This window comes from Podarcis gaigeae, assembly GCF_964106915.1.
Source record: "Podarcis gaigeae genome assembly, chromosome: 11".
Classification (NCBI taxonomy): Eukaryota; Metazoa; Chordata; class Lepidosauria; order Squamata; family Lacertidae; genus Podarcis; species Podarcis gaigeae.
The window spans coordinates 3,862,453-3,880,340 of record NC_139687.1 but is presented as its reverse complement, the minus strand read 5'-3'; the positions used below and the strand labels follow the sequence as shown (position 1 = coordinate 3,880,340).

The window sequence follows — 17,888 nt, the reverse complement described above, 5'->3', positions numbered from 1 at the left end:
TGCTTGTGAAATGAAAACATCTGAATCTCTACATCATGTTATGTTTATCTGCCCTTTGTACAGTTCAGCCCGTGCTAGTATACTAAACCCCATAATCCAGCCTATGGCTGACAAACCAGTAGACCTACAGCTTGCCTGGGTTCTTCAAGATGTGGATCCTTATATTACCCTAAAGGTAAAAGGTAAAGGTACCCCTGCCCGTACGGGCCAGTCTTGACAGACTCTGGGGTTGTGCGCCCATCTCACTTAAGAGGCCAGGGGCCAGCACTGTCCGGAGACACTTCCGGGTCACGTGGCCAGCGTGACATCGCTGCTCTGGCGAGCCAGAGCCGCACACGGAAACGCCGTTTACCTTCCCGCTGGTAAGCGGTCCCTATTTATCTACTTGCACCCGGAGGTGCTTTCGAACTGCTAGGTTGGCAGGCGCTGGGACCGAGCAGCGGGAGCGCACCCCGCCGCAGGGATTCGAACCGCCGACCTTTCGATCGGCAAGTCCTAGGCGCTGAGGCTTTAACCCACAGCGCCACCTGCGTCCCTACAGGTTGCTAAATTCCTAACAGCCATCCTCTCGTACAAGAGACGGAACGGAATGTTAGCTGATTATTGATAGTTATAAGAATTTTCTATAATGACATCAGATATTGATTTTAATGTAGTGCCTAAAATTTTTAATCTTAATCTTAATCTTTTCTTATACTACTTGTGGTTTGTACGAGTCCGCTGTTTTATTTAATTTGTTTTGTTGTGTTGTGTTTCATGATGGGCGTAAAGCCGAATAAACATTTGTTGTTGTATGCCAAGTCAGAAATCTTTCACCTTTTTGTCTCTAATTATAAATTTAGTTAACACGTGGAAAGATTAAATGCAGTCTGTGCCTATCACGCAAGTTCAAGATCTAGATTGAGTGCAGTATTCATAGTCAGCTACTGTTACTTTCTACACCGTTATGAAGTTGTCATTAGAACCAGCAATTGTCAGCAATCTATATCTGTAAAATAGGAGAAAAGGGAGTTTATCCATGCCTGAGTGGCATTCTAGATGTCTGTCTGCCTGTGTAATCACTGTGGCTTTTAGGCTTCTAATGTAAAGTACAAGCAGAAACTAATTAACTATGGCTTCTCCTTTCATGTCAAACAGTTTTGTTGAAAATGACAATGATATTGAATGTAAATATTCATTGGAAAGATCTTTGGATTAGATCCCTTGGTGCAATGGAAGGGCACTTCTGTTTGTGCAATGTGAACTCTGCTTGTCAGTGCTATCCTTTCCCTACTCCTGTTGCAGAACCTGCAGCCTCCTGCACACCATTCCAGTGGGTCCTTGACCTTCAAGAGTGAATTTTCAGGAGGGGGTCTGCTGTGGAAGAAGGTGGTGGGAAAGCTCCATTGGCTGAGCTTCACACTACTTATGCTTCTCCAGATCTAAACCAATATTTATAGCCTACCTGCACTGCTTCTTCAAGTCAGGATAGGCAACAGTAAAACAAAACCATCAACTATAAAATATCAGTATTGAGGGCATAATTCAAGGGGATGTGTCTTGTGCAAGGCCCCTGGAAAGGAATTAGACCTTTTACAAACTGAGATGTTGGCAGTGGATTTGATGCAGTTTAGTTAATAATTACCTAGAATGAACTAAAAAGGGAAACTGAAGTACAGAATCTGCCTGAATGCCCTTTGTGCAGGACTAGTCATAAACCAAAACACATGCCCAGGTGAATTGTAATGGATGAAAACAGGTAGTAATGTGGCTGAAAACAAGGCAGGTATGCCTGATCTTGATTTTAAAGCTCAGTCTGCTATTAACTTTAGTTCAAAACAAAACAACCTCACGGTGGACAAGAAATCTAAGGCAGCCTTCTCCAACCTGGTGCCCTCCAGCTCCTGTTGTCTTTCAACTGCCACTGAGCTCATTCAGCAAGGCCAAGGGGTGATGTGGGTTAGGAAATGCCAAAGCATCTGGAGGGCAACATGTTTTCAAGGGCTGATCTAAAGAATGTGACATACATTGTATTTTAACGATGTAAACTGTTTCACATGTGCAGTTTCGAGTATTGCCCAGTGACAAAAGATAAATTTACAATGTATATATTTAAATCTATAGTTCATTGGGGTTTTCACATTATACAATAGAACAGTAGAGTCCCTTGGTCCCCCCTCCCCCTCCCCCTCCCAGTATCCCCCTCTCCTTCCAAACGCATCCCCTCTTCCCCTCTGCAGTACTATATCCTTCAACATTCCTCAGATGAAAATACAGACATTTCTCATTCCCTGCAACTGACTCTCCTCAAACCCCCCCATCATTTCCTATCAGAAGAGGGGCAAATGCTGCCACCGCTACACCGATGGGACACAGCACACACGCCCTCCGCTGGCCTGAGAAAACCCCTTAATTCCGATTTTATTTAATTTTATTCTTTTGTAGATTTACAAACAGAAAAGCACACACCAACAAATAAATTATAGAAAGGGACAAGACTAGATGTGGATGTACAAAACATTGCTCTCCGCTCCCCTTTTCTTCCCACTCAGGGGGCTCCTGCTCTCTGCTGGCCCCTCAGAGCCAGTATATCACATGAGGCTGGACTTGATCTCCAGCAGCCACTACAGGCTGCCCAAGGGAGGAGGCTGGCAGCAGCAGCCATGGAGAGAGAACGGGACGCTCCCTTGTCCCCACCACTGCCTGGGAAAAGTGCCCGCTTATCCTCCTCCCTGAGCTGGTGGGGGCAGCAATGGAGGGGGGAATAGGAACATTCCAATATCAAATCAGAAGACGGGGTGGCTTTCCTAATTCCGGGGCTGCCCTTAGATAATCGGGACGCTTGGAGGGTATTCAGTACTTTCATCTCTGATAGTCAGTTGAATAGCGTACTGAACACTTTTCAGGTTTGCCTGCTCAGATAAGGATTACAAATATGTTAAACATACTCTCACAAGAAATCTAGAACTGGATGCAGCTTTCCAACAAATACATACCAGATGGCAATTTCAGATTTCCTACTCTGTAAGGGATAAGAAACCATAATGCAATGCATGATGCAGCCCTTAGTACAGTAGTTAAGTGCAGGAAATTAACTTCATGTGGTTTTTTTTTAATTTTATTTTTTTACAGTTTGGACCATTACTTTAAAAAATAGCACTGAAAACGTCCTGCATCAAGATTTCACAATGTGCATTATTGATTGATTCCACCTTAAGAGCTTCTGGCTCTTTTTAAAATGCAGTTTATTGACCTAAGGGCCTTAATGGCTTCAGTGAGCTGTCCTGGCCAGGGTTGTGCATTCTTATTGTGTTGGCTTTGCCAACAGGATAAATCTGCAAAGCCGGTAAGAGACTGGATACATGAACTATTAGTAAGATAGTGGAGAAACTTCTATCCTCATGTCTCCTGTCTATTTATTTAATATAGGTTATGCTCTGCAGTACAGTTAGAGGTTTAGAAAGAGTAGGATTGACCTCTCCTGCCTTTCAGGAACCCACAGGGTTTCCCTAACTGTAAACAAGTAAAGTTGGGATTAAGAGTGCAAGAGCATCTAAATGTTCTGGCGTTTAACAGCAGTAGATCACTTCTACAATGGCAGCTTACCAATGAATATGCTCCAACTGCTGTAGGGGTTTCCACTTGACCTGTAATAGTTAGGTCTTATTTAACTTCTAGAAGATCCAGAAGTTGTTTATTATTATTATTATTATTATTATTATTATTATTATTAGTTTATTGCCCTCCCCCTCCCACGTGATTGCTCAAAAGAGAAGCAGCAGATGGTTTTGTGTCCTCCGTCCTGAGTCAAAACTGTTGGGTCAAATTGAATGCCAAATTCATAGGCAACATTCTTATTCTTATGATTTATATTTATGATTTATTAAATTTGTATAACACACTCAGGGTGGTTCACAACATAAAATTACAATATAAAAAACACAAAATACATAATAAAACAAAAACATCCCCTCCCACAACACATTTTAAAAGGAATCGGATGTTAATCAGCCAAAGGCCTGGTTGAAGGGGAACATTTTCTGCTGGCACTTAAAAGTGTATGATGAAGACACCCCCCCCCCCCAAAATCACCCTGGGGACAGCATTCCACAAATGGGGAGCCACTGCAGAAAAGGCTCATTCTCAAGATTCCACCCTGCAGGCTTCTCATAGAGGAGGCCCATGGAGAAGGGCCTCAGAGGATGATCTCAGGGTCCGGGTAGGTTCATATGGAGGGGGTGGTCCTTGTGGTATTGCTGTCCTGATCTGTTTAAGGCTTTATAGGTCAAAACCAGCACTTTGAATTGGGCCCAGAAGCTAAATGGCAGCCAGTGCAGTTGGGTCAGGATCAGTGTAACATGCTCAAACTTTCTTGCTTAGTGAGCAACCCAGCTGCCAAATTCTGCACCAGCTGAAATTTCCAAACCATCTTTAGAGACATCACTACATATAACACATTGCACAAATCTAACCTTGAGGTTACCAGAGCATAGACAACTGTAGATAGGCTATCCCTGTCCAGATAGGGGCATAAATGGGCCACCAACCGAAGCTGACGGAAGGCACTCCAGGCCACTGAGGCCACCTGAGAATCAAGTGATAGCAAAGGATCCAGGAGTAACCCCAAGCTAGATACCCATTTCTTCAGAGGAAGTGTAACCCCATCAAGAGCAGGCAACCTCCCTGCCATCTGGTCTAGGGAACCACCCACTAATAGTGCCTCAGTCTTATCTGGATTGAGCTTCAGTTTGTTGGCTCTTATCTAGTCCATTACTGGGGCAAGACAGTGGTTCAGCATATCCACTGCCATGCCTGCAGATGTAAAGGAGAAGTCGAGCTGTGTATCATTAGCATATTGCTGACAACATGCTCCAAACCTCCAGATAACCCCACTCAGCAGTTTCTTGCAGATGTTAGACAGCATAGGGGATAAAACCCACACCCAAGGCTCCATGGGGCAAAGAACATCCCCCAAGCATCTCCCTCTGGAAAGGTCCATCCAGGTAGAACTGGAAGCACTGCAAGGTGGTGCCACCCACCCCTAACCTGGACATCCACTCCTGAAAGCAGCCAAGAGGTCAAGGAGAATCAACAGGGAAACATTTCCCTGTCTCTCTCCCGACAGATGTCATCATACGGGGCAACCAAAGCAGCTTCTGCGCCAAAACAGGGCCTACACCCTAACTGAAATGGATCTAGAAAACCAGTTTCCTCAGGGATGCCTTGCCCAAGAAGGGGAGATTAGCAACTGGCTGGTAGTTGCTTAGATTTTCTGAATCCAGCGATTCTTTTTACTCTTTTGGTTAGAAGTTCAGTGGAAATTAAATGTGTTATTTTACTCTCTGTTTTGCTTCCATGTTGAGAACTATGTATTGGCTGACTCTACTCAGCTATTTCTAACAAGGTGAAAAGATCAGCAAAACTACCTGCACTCTTTATTTTTGTTCAGTGATGACTTTTGGTATTTGTGAAGCTAAGTGAGGCTCCTCCCAAGCTCTGGAAAGGAGTCTAATCCCACTTTAAAGCTTCCTAAACTGTGGTCCAGCTTCGTATTTGGGGGGAGTGAATTCCAGAAGGAAATGATTAGTTAGTGACAATATATAGTACTTCCTTTTGTCTCTCTTGAATCTACTGATAAGCTAGTAGCTCCTTTTTTCTACTATTGTCAGACAAATCTTTCTGTCTCCTTCCTCCATGTCATTAATAATATTGTAAACTTCTGCCTTGTCTCCTCTTGGGTCACTTTTTTTCTATGTGAACATGTAGTTATTTACCATTATTTCCCCTGGAATGATTGAAACTATTACCAAATGAACAATGGAAAAGTGTACACCCTAAGCAGTAATGCCGTTTCTTGTGCCAGTTTACATAGTGTTAATATACCCAGGCTGTACTCTGGAATATTAAGAGGAAAAAATATACCGGTACTAGGAAAAAATACTCTGCAACAGAGGGACTAGGGTTGTCCCAAGCAATTGTTTTCTGACAAATTCTTATGTGAATTTCCAGACTTTGAGATTAAAGAGGATGTCATTGGCAAGTGAATCAGAGGCACTTGATAATGCATTTAAGGTCACCTGACTGTCACTTTTTACAGGAAGTAGCATCTTAGAGATGTGCCCTTGAGGTTCACAATGAATACACATCTGTAATTAATGTTACAAGTGACTGGATGTCACCTTTACTTTACACTTGCAACTGAAAGATCATTTATCTTGAAACAGAAAAGACTCTAACTTTCAGAACAAACAATTTAGACATGATAGTCTCAGATACCTCATAAGCTGGCTGACTGGCAGAGTGCTTTTGAAAGACATCACATTGTCACGCTTGTTTTGTGAGATTCATGGGGTATTTCTAAGTGCTTTATGCCCAGGATGTCTTCTCGTTCGACAAACATACAAGACTGAGATGCTAGATTTGCAGTTGCTGGAGAGAAAACACAGTGGCTATCTCTTGTTTAAATGCAGGGGTGGAGAACCTTCCATTGTGTGCTTTAACCCATCAGCCCCAGCTAGCATGGACAATGGGCAGGAATGATGAACCAGAATGGGAGGAGTTATAGTCCAAAAACATCTGAAAGGCCTTCAGATTTGTGGGAGATTTTGCAGTCAACCCTAACAATGAATGATTGTTAAGGACCACAGAGCTGTAAATTTTTAGAGAAGGCTCAACGGTCACACTCTCGCACCTTTGGGGAGGAAGTAAGTGTTGTTTCCCCCCCCCTCTCTCTCTCTGAACCATGTAACTGAACAGATATCTGAGGCTGGGGCTCCAAACTCAGACCACATGGCTGAGCCTAACCTCTGTATTTTGTAACCAAGAATCCCTTACCTATTTTGTTCCTGCTGTAGGACCTGCTGTTTTAAATTCTGCTGGGGGTTATTTTGGCTAAAGTCAAGCCTCTTGTTTTTTAATTCAAGCAGCCAGTCATTTTTCTTTTACAGTTTCCCCAACAGATGGGACTTCAGGATTATCTGGTATTTCTCAGTTATTTCCCAACAAGATGGTGGAGAGCTGAGGTGTAAGTTTCAGTTAAGGTAGCATTAGTGATCATTCTTACCCTCCCACACCTGCTTACCGTGTTTGGTAGGTCTTTGGCCTGAAGGGAGAAAAGAGTACCTTTTCTCACAAAATAATTCATTTTCATTCATTCTGGCTCTTAGTGGCCATGTTTGCTCATAACGTTCTCCTGGCATTTTAAGTGGTATAGCTCATTAGTGTTGTGCACATCTGAAAGTTTTTCTTAACAGCATTAGAGTTATCCAGTCTTTTATCTCTAGATCAATTCTGTTGTTTAGAAGACTCTGCATTTACTGGAATTAGTATGCATATATCATCCACTCAATATATGAGAGGTACTGCTTTTGCTGCTTCTATTTGGATAATGGACATCACAAACATTTCCTCATTTAGCTTGGCTTCTTAAATGTAAGAAGGCCTTTTTGGAAGTTAAATTTTCCTGAAAATTCTGTATAAAGTACCTTCGCTTCCCTCCTCAATATTGCTTCAACTGTAAAAGGCCACTGGACAACTTCAGTTAATAGACAAGAACAGGGGCCAGCAACCTGTTTCAGCCGTGGGTTGGTCCACTGTCCCTCAGACCATGTGGTGAGCCGGACTATTTTTTTTTTGGGCGGGGGGAAATGAATGAATTCCTGTGCCCCACAAATAACCCAGAGATGCATTTTAAATAAAAGCATACATACTACTCATGTAAAAACACTGATTCCTGGAGCGTCCTAGGGGCGGATTTAGAAGGCGACTGAGCCGCATCTGGCCCACGGGCCTTAGATTGCCTACCCCTGGACTAGAACAATGGTTTTCAAACACTGTGCTGTTGCACCCTGGGGTGCCTTGAATGATGGTCAGGGGTGTCGTGGGCAACACAGGACTCTGTCCCTCTTTCTTTCCTCCCCCCCTCCTCTGATGCCCTCTCTCATGTCTCTGCCTCCCAAAGGCTTGCACAGCTATTTGTTGCAGCGGCCCTGGATACAAGCTCCGCAGGTGAATGGTGCCTCTGGGACTGGCCGGGGGTGCTCGTTGTCAGGAGCTAAGGCAGCCTCAGAGTAAGCAAGCAAGTGGGTGAGGGAGCCCAGCCAGCCAGCCAGTAAACCAGCCCTTGCTGTGGGAATGGATGGACCTATTGCAGTGATGGCCAAACTTGGCCCTCCAGCTGTTTTGGGACTACAACTCCCATCATCCCTAGCTAACAGGACTAGTGGTCAGGGATGATGGGAATTGTAGTCCCAAAACAGTTGGAAGCCAGGTTTGGCCATCACTGGCCTAGTGGGAGGCCAGGCAGGTAGGCAGGCAGGCGCCACGCTGGCCTTTCTTGTGCCTGCTGTGTGCAATGCCTGTGTGGGAGCTGAGTGCCCGGTGCCAAAAGGGAGCCTTTCCGCCCTGCAGACCCAGCGGCGCCTGCTGCCTCCACTGCAGCCTCCCAAGGTGAGTAAGGTGCTGGCCTCACATTCACCTTTGGCCAGTTTCCATTGGTCTACTAAGGCTGGAGGCTCCTCAATGTAGAGTGGGGGGGGGGGTTGGCTCACAAGGGGAGAAGAGGGAACACTCCACAAGGAAAAGGGATGAGGGGCTGCTGGCTCTGCAGGCAAGGGGTGACATAACTGGGCTTCTGAGGCTCAAAGGGCATTTCCCCACCCCAGAAAGAATGTAGTTGGTCAAGGAAGCCATGGGCTCAAGAAGGCTGAAAACCTCTGGACTAGAATAATACTTAGGAACACAGGAAGTTGTGTTATAAGGAGTCAGACCATTGGTCCCTCTCGCTCAGCATAGTCTATGCTGACTGACAGTGGCTCTCCGGGATTTCAGTCAGGGTTGTTTCCTAGCCCCACCTTGAGATGCTGGTGACTGAAGATGTCATGGAGAGTTAGAGATTTGGTAAAACATTACCTATTGAATTATCCTCCTTTCACCCATCCATCCATCTATCTACCTACAGCTTTATTGTTTAAATAATAATAAACTTATTATTATTATCAATAATATCCTGCCCATCTGGCTGGGTTTCCCCAGCCACTCTGGGCAGCTTACAGCACATATAAAAACACAGTAAAATGTCAAACGTTAGAAACAGGGCTGCTTTCAGATATCTCCTAAAATTTAGTTGTTTATTTCCTTGCCATCTGATGGGAGGGTGTTCCACAGGGAGGGTGCCACTGCTGAGAAGGCCCCCTGCCTGGTTCCCTGTAACTTTACTTCTCACAGTGAGGGAACCGCCAGAAGGCAACTGGAGGAGGACCTCAGTGTCTGGGCTGAACAATGTGGATGGAGATGCTCCTTCAGGTATACTGAAGCAGTTTCCATTTTGCACATCACACAAAAACCCAGAGAGCAAGTTTGTAACGTGTCTTAAGAGCACTTCACTACTTTCCACTAGAGTGTAGCAGGTAGGTTAAATGAATGCATTAGTTACTTAGTCACTGCTAGCATTCCGCACTATGGTTTCTAGTTTCCTAAAAGCAGAAGGAACTTCAGTTGACCTTGGCTAGTGACATGGGTGGCGCTGTGGTCTAAATCACTCAGCCTCTTGGGCTTCCTGATCGGAACGCTGGCAGTTCAAATCTGCATGACGGGGTGAGCAGATGGACAGTTGCTCTGTCCCAGCTCCTGCCAACCTAGCAGTTTGAAAGCACACCTGTGCAAGTAGATAAATAGGTATCACTGCAGTGGGAAGGTAAATGGCATCACAATCCCTCATGCACCAGAAGCGGTTTAATACTCCTGGCCACATGATCTGGAAAGCTGTCTGTGGACAAACGCCAGCTCCCTTGGCCTGAAAAACGAGATGTGTGCTGCACCTTTGACTGGACTTAACCATCTAGGGCTCCTTTACCTTTTACTTTATCTAGTGAGAAAGGTCCAGCACCTGATTCTGGAGGGAATGGAAAGGAGATAGCAGGAATATAGAAAAGTGTCCTTGAAATGTGTGCCATGGACACACAAGGGGCACAACCCACCCCACCACAGAGTTGTCAGAAGTCCCCTGGAGCAGCATAAACTTATTTTAAAATCAAAACATCGCATAATCTGTCTGGAGCAGGAGTGGACAGAGCTCAGAAGCTGGGTCAGCGGCATCCCCCAACAGAGTTTACAGACGTCCTTTTCAAATATCTAAAACCGCCTTCTGGCGGTTCCCTCACTGTGAGAAGCGAAATTGCAGGGAGCCAGGCAGATGGCCTTCTTGGTGGTGGTGCCTGTCCTGTGGGACGCACTCTCATCAGATGTCAAGGAAACAATCAACTATCTGACTTTTAGAAGTCATCTGAAGGCAGTCCTGTTTAGGGAAGTTTTTAATGTTTGATGTTTTATTGTATTTTTAATATTTTGTTGGAAGCTGCCCAGAGTGGCTGGGGAAACCCAGCCAAATGGACGGGGTATAAATAATAAATTATTATTATTGCTATTATTATTATTATTATTATTATTATTATTATTATTATTTATTAGGCTGTCACATGGAAGGTGGAGCAAGCTTGTTTTTTTCCTGCTCTGGAGGGTAGGACCCGAACCAATGGATTCAAGTTACAAGAAAGGAGATTTCAACTAAAAATCAGGAAGAACTTTCTGACAGTAAGAGCTGTTCAACAGTGGAATAGACTCCTATGAGAAGTTGTGGACTTTCCTTCCCTAGAGGTTTTTAAGTAGAGGTCGGATGACCATATGTCATGGATGATGATGATGCCTCCATGTGAGAGTGCCACTTTCTTATGGAATGAGAAGTGTAGAGTTGGAGAGGACTCTGGGGATTATCTAGTCCAACCCCCTGCAATGCAGGAAGGGCGCTATAAAAATTTACTAAATTCGGACTGAGAAGTGCTGTAGCTCCTCTGTCTTGAGCATCTGGTTTGCAGGCCGGTTCAATCCCTGGCCTCTCTGGGAGAAACGCCTCTCTGGAATCTTGGTGAGGTGCTGCCAGACAGTGTAGACAACAATAACAACAAGCTGATTGCCGGGTATTTGGGAAGTTCTGCACCAAGTGCAGAGCCCTGTGCTCGGTGCTTCTAAAGTTCAAGCCCAGGGCTTGCAAAGCCCCTTGCACAGCACTTCCCAATGCCTGACATGGGTGCTTCAGAATCTCTGCACAAGGGACTTTGCAAATTACTGTGGAATAATTAAAAAAACTGCTCTGGTTTTAAAAGGATCATTTTTTCTTTCCTTCTCAAGGAAGCAATTTACTGTATATTTAAAGTGCTTCTCCCAGTGCTTTGAATAGAGACTACTTTCTCTGCAGAGGAGGAAATGTTCCCTCAGTTCAGTGCTATCCAGCTGAACAACTGGACATTTTGTACCAGCTGAAGTTTCTGGACCATTTTCAAGGGCTGCCCCTTGCAGAGTGCATTGCAATAAACTAAGCAAAAGTTTATTAGAGTGTGAGTAACTGAGTCAAGGCTATCCTGGTCCAGGGATCGTCACAGCTGACAAACCTACTGTGGGTGGGCAGAGATACTGTTTACCACTTACTGTATACTTCCAGTGACTGCTGCATGCCAATTGGATGCAACCTCATGGACAGGACATCTCCCTAATTCTGGACTTGAAAACCACCCACCTACAGCACCTCATTCTATCAAGATTCAGCTACAGTGTATTAGCCCGAATCTAGCCCTTTCCTGCCTCTTAAGCACTGGTGCTGATTCAGATGTAAAAGAGGGTGAGAGTGAGAGCTAATTGATTGACCTTATTCAAGACAATGACATATCCCTTACATTTTAACCTAGCAGTCTCATACACAACATTGCTCAGGAATTCTAAGAAACCAAAGAAATTAGTGAAATTCTGAAGCCAGTGGTTAAATTCAGTGTAGTGTTGAAAGATTTCGGCCACCCTCCTGATGCAAAATAGCATTCAGTTGTATACAAAGATAGATGAAAACCTGTTCCTTGATCTCAGAATTGCTGATCTTAAATGGTGTCCAAATACATAAAGAACAAACAACTTTCAAAATATATCGTGTCAAGTTCCTTTGGGTGTCTAATGTTTAGAAACATTCCCCATCTTATTCAATTCTAAGTCTGCTGCTGGAAAACCAAAGCGTAGCATGAGAGGAAGGATACATGGTGCTTTAGCTAAAAGAGGCTACTCTAAGCCAGTCGAAGCAGCCTGGTTGGTCACATGCCAGCTTCAGCCCACAGAACCGTGAGCTGAGAACCATTGTTCTAGATTGCAGCTGTAGATTGATTTTAAATGAGGTTTAATTAAACTGGCAATTAATTGTCCCATAATATAGTATTATCAGTTCACGTATCAATGTACTGAGCAAGCAGCGCAGTGACAAGATAAGTTGCTCTGTCTTGGTCCATATGTCTATGTTCCAAGTTTTCCATAGTTTTAATTGGTTCCCTGTAGACTACCATTTACAAGCATATGGTATGGAAAGTGCTGACTGCATTTGTTATCATATATTTTAATACATTGGTGGCACAGATCACTTAGCTTTTCACTGTGATTATGCACTTGGAGGAGACTGCGGTGCACTTTAGAAAATGACAGCATCCTGCAGCATGCCAAACACTTTCGACAAAATGCACCCCAGTCCTTTTTCCAGTATCGAAAAGAAAAGTGGAGCAGTCGGATTCCTAAGAGCTTTGACATATTTCAGCTTTGCTGAAACATATTTCACCTGCTCAGAAACATTTGGGACGCATGCCCAGCGTTGGTGGCAACTGTATCAGAGCCCTGTAAACGACTTGGGAAATGTGCAGTGCCATTGCCACAGGCTTCCACATCAGTACCAACCGCATAACAGCATGGAGAGAATAGTGGGAAAGAGTGGAAGAATTAGCAACAAACCTCCAGAATTAGCATTTCCATTTGGGGGAATGGTCCCATTTGTGGACCTCTTGAATCCTACATGTTGACCTATGGAATTATTAATAAAGTACAGATAGCACTGGAGAAGTCCCAATGAAAGTTCATTGGCCCACTACATGTGGGTTCAGATTTAGCCCCATCTTTACTTGATTTTATACTTTTTCTTGACCAGCTACTAGTCCAGGGATGGATAACTTCTGTGTCTCCAGATGTTGTTGAACTACACCTCCCATCATCCCCAGCCATTGGCTGTGAAAATGCATGTGCCATAGATATTTGGAGAGGCTCACGATGTATATTGTTTATATGCTAATGTTTGAAGTTTCTGAACCAAGAGGAGGGAGTTGACATGCTTGGTTTTAAAGTAAAACACAGATATAGTATGCATGGCATAGAAAGGAGTGGTAGAATATGGCTACTTGGAAACAAACGCTATAGGAAGGATAGAGAAGGGTGTATTGGCGGTGATATTTCTCTGTATGCCACAGACAGCACAGTAAAAGAATCAGAATGCCAAAAGGGTCAGAGCCTTTCACAGAATCAGGAATGGCTTGTCCGGCAGAATGGACCTATAGCAGTAGCCTCCTGGCATACTATCCAACTTTTGGCTTATTTGTGTGAGGGAGGCTGGCTAGGTTTTCGGGTCCGGCCAGCCTTATTGATGTGTATGCTGTTGGAGGGGATAGATCATTGTCCTGTTGCGTTGCATATGTAATAAGGGGAACCACACTGGGGTGAAGGCATCCTCCGTAGCATGTGCCTGTGCTAGTTTGAGGTGGTTGGTTAACTTTTCTAGTAGGGCTGTTTCCCACATGTTTTGGTACCAGTTGTCTATGTTCAGTCCTGATAGGTCCGTCCAGTGTCTAGTTATGATATTTCTAGCTGCTGAAAGTAAGTGACATAAGTTTCTTGTAGTATCCATGTGCGTTGTTGTCCTTGAAGATATTTAATAGGGTGAGCTCAGGAGTTGCTTCTATTACCTGTTTTGTTATTTTGGAAATTTCCTGCAGCACTGATATCCAGAAGGATTGGACTTTGGGGCATTACCACCACATGTGGAGGTATGTGCCTATTGCAGTGCAGCCCCGCCAGCATTTAGATTAAGTTCTTGGGTGTATCTCTGCTAGCTTTTGTGCTGTTAGGTACCATCTATATATAGGTTTTAGGGTGAGTTCTCTTCTTTTGGCTGAGATGGATTTGAATTGTGTATGGTTTAATTCATGTCCTGTGTTCTGCTTCCATTGGTTTTTAATGGTGGTAAGGGGGTCTGTAGCGTCTTGGAGTAGTATTTTATATATTGTGTCCCTCTGTTGTTAGGAGTTTCTCACAGCTAGTCAGTGGCCTGCTGGCTGCTGTTTTTGTTGCTGGGTTGTTTAGGAAGGCTTGTTATTGGTGGCGGGTTAGCTAGGGTATTGGAGTGTCCCCTAGTTTATCTTGTATTTCCTGTATTGTTATGGGCTTGCCATTTTTGTATAAGTTGGTTAAGCAATATTGGCCTTTGGTTTGCCATGATTTTATTTGGATGCTTTGGGATGCTTGGTGAAATTGTGGATGATGGGTCAGGGGAATTAGTGGAGATGTAAAGGTAAAGGGACCCCTGACTGTTAAGTCTAGTCACGGATGACTCTGGGGTTGTGGCGTTCATCTCACTTTACTGGCCGATGGAGCCGGCGTACAGTTTCCGGGTCATGTGGCCAGCATGACTAAGCCGCTTCTGGCGAACCAGAGCAGTGCATGGAAATGCTGTTTACCTTCCCGCTGGAGCGGTACCTATTTATCTACTTGGACTTTGACGTTCTTTTGAACTGCTAGATGGGCAGGAGCAGGGACCGAGCAATGGGAGCTCACCCCGTCATGGGGATTCGAACTGCCGACCTTCTGATTGGCAAGTCCTAGGCTCTGTGGTTTAGACCACAGCGCCACCCACGTCCCGTAGTGGAGATATGGGTGGGGCCAACTTCCCTACTTTTTCCTTCCATGCTTTAACCTATTTAGTGTTGTGGGGATTTTTCTTGGTTTCTTTTGGGGAAATGGGTACGCTGTCATGGAGGTATTTCCAGCTTTATCTATCTCCATGTGCACCCATTGTTTCACTTCGTCTTCCAGGATGTATGGGATTATGTGGCACACTTGCTTGGCGATGTAGTATAGTTCTATGTTTGGAATTCCCCATCCTCCTTCTGAGGAGGGAAGGTGCCAAAATTTGGGACTAGCTCGTGGCTTTTTATGTGAGAAGATAAATGAATGTTGTTTTTTCTGCCACTCGCAGAGTTGGATGGGGGGGGGGGGATCCAAACTGGGAGAGTTTGAAATAGATAAGTTAGCTTTGGGACTAGCTCTGGCCAAGCATATTTTAAAAGGTATATTTTTCCATATAAATCTTTTCAACGTGTGTGTGTGTGTGTGTGTGTATAAATAATTTTATTGTTTTTCATAACAACAAACCCACACACCCCTAAGCAAACTAAACATGAGCATAAGTGATAACATAAACAAATCTCCCTTCATACAATATTGCCAGCTACTGGGTGAGTATTCATGTCTTTATATTATTTGTTCCTCTATTTAGTTTTTCTACTGGATCATTCTATGTTATGCTACAGGCCTGCAGGCCTGGCCCTGGGACTGTGGGTACCCATCAGGCACACACACCCCTGCACAAAGAATTGTGGGTGCCCAGTTCCTTCATGGGGAATGTTGTGCAGATTGGAGCACCCAGCCCCCCCCCGTGCCTATGTTATTCTATCAGGGTTTTATGGAAGCTAGAGCCAACTTTCATACATTTTTAACCATAGGTCTAGATTTCGCCATGTTTGAGCAAGGGATAGTCTTGCCTCAACAAGCAAAAATATCAGTCTTCTCATCTTGTCAGAACTACAGGGGAGCCCTGTTGAGAGATTCTTCCATTTATAAAGTTAAATCTGTCCTGGGATGCAACAACAACAACAACAATTTATACCCCGCCCATCTGGCTGGGTTTCCCCAGCCACTCCGTGCGGCTTTCAACAAAGATTAAAATACATTAAATATAGTAGGGCCTTTTCAGTTGTGGCACCCACTTTATGGAGGTTATTGTCTATGGAGACATGCATGCCAAAGTATCAGTCTGAAGAAGACTTTTAGAGAATAGGATTTAATGTGTTTCTGGTTTTAATATCCTTTTTAAGTTAAGCATGTATTGGATATGAAAGGTGGCTTTATTAATGAGGAATTTAAAAAAAACACATTGTAGGCTGATAGCATTGCTACTGGTGTTTGCTGTGGTAGGCTGAATGTCTCCTTGGTTTGTAGAAAGAAATACGTATGGCAGAAGCCTTTTAAAAAGACACACAAGCTGATCTTACATCTTCATTTGGTTATGAAATCAGTATTAATTCTGATATTTTAGTGGAACTTGCCAGTGTTTAGTCTGCTGTGTGTGACAGTGTATAATTACAAATCAATTACTATTGAATTGTTAGCGTACATCATCCTGGCTAATACCTTGCAAAACAATGTACAAGTCCTTTAGTCGTTATCTGAAAATACCTGTTCATGGAGAAATGCAAGTTTTATTATGAGCCATAAATCCAGATCAGCTGCCAAGGTTGTATCTCATTCCTAGTCCTCACTAACTTGGGAGTTTGTGTGTGTTTATTGATCAGGGAATTTGTGGCTGAAGATGGATTCCTCCAGGCAGAATCAGCTCCTTAGGAAGTTTTCTCTGAACTTGAAGAGAAAATTTCAAGTTTGACCTTGCAATATCTTCTAATAGCTAATTGAATGTCTGCAGGCTAAATATATACATGTGTGGGAAGACGAAAGAAAGCTGAATTACAACCATTATTATCTCAAAGAAGGAAATAGTTCTGATTATACTGGAGAGCAAGAGCAAAATATGTTTTCACCAACAGAACCATGATAGTTCAGTTGACATACAAGGGAGAAGAACTATTTTTCAGAATGTCTGCTGCATCAGAGAAATAAAACATATACATCTGAAATAGTGTAAACTGCAACGCTTTTAGCAGAAATTGGTGGAATTAATTAGAAATATAAAAAGTGAAGGGTCATATTACTAAAGGAAGCAACAGGGGCGTTTCCAAACAAGTACTCCAGGAGCATGATTTATGCATTGTTTTTGCTAAGAGGTAACAATCATGGTAACAGCTGCTGAAAGTAATTTATTCTGGCCACACAGTAGTTACGATTTTTCAAAGCTTCTTTTAGGTGACTTGGCTAATCAGGTAAACCTGATTATTAGGCAGTTGGTCGTGTGAAGAGTCCTAATGCTGAACAGAAACAACAGTGAGTCTTGTGGGCCCTTAATGACTAAGGTACCTTGAGGGCCACCCTAGCTGGTAGAGTCTCTGCTCTGTGTGCAGAAAGTCGCAGGTTCAATGCTCAGCATCTACAAGTAGAGCTGTTTCCAGTCAGTGTGAACCTTACTGAGCCAGAAAGACCAATGATCCATTACATTATTATAAGGCAGAACCTCATAGTCCTAAAACATCAGCTGCTAGATGCTTCACCCTCTATCTTTGGGAAAGGTTGTAGCTCAGAGCACCTGCTCTGCATGGAGAAAGTCCCAGGCTCAGTCTCTGCCCGCCCCCCTGGGTAGGCCTCAGAATGTGCCTGTCTGAAATCCTGGACAGCAGGTGCCAGTCAGTGTAGACAGGTATGAGCCAAATGGGTGACACAATACAAGACAGTTTCATTGGTTCCTTGGCTGGCTTTGCTGCAGCAAACCAATGTAACCACCCACTGGAAAGCAGTGGATAGATCCGTGCTGCAACCTTCCATGGAGTCCTGCCATGCTGAATTGATTTTCAGTAAGCTTCCTGTGGAGGCGATAATGATAGAAGAAAAGGCACTTCCTCAGCTGTGCAGGTGCTCGATTCTCTTCCTTCCATGATTGAATTCACTTGGCCATATTGGGAATAATGATTAAACTATGGGAGTTTCCCCATAACTCCTTTAGCATTTATTTCTGGTTCACTAAGTCTAATGATGAATACAAATAATAGGAGTATTCTCCATGACGTCTTACCTGTATTTCAAACTTGTTCTTTTTCACTTTTTTTTACCACTAATACACA

The 17,888-nt window shown here is 43.8% G+C and overlaps 1 protein-coding gene across 1 annotated transcript in view; it reads left to right on the top strand.

Moving 5' to 3' along the window:
- Nucleotides 1-17,888, top strand: part of PRUNE2 (prune homolog 2 with BCH domain) — a 138,206-nt gene that overhangs the window by 15,692 nt on the left and 104,626 nt on the right.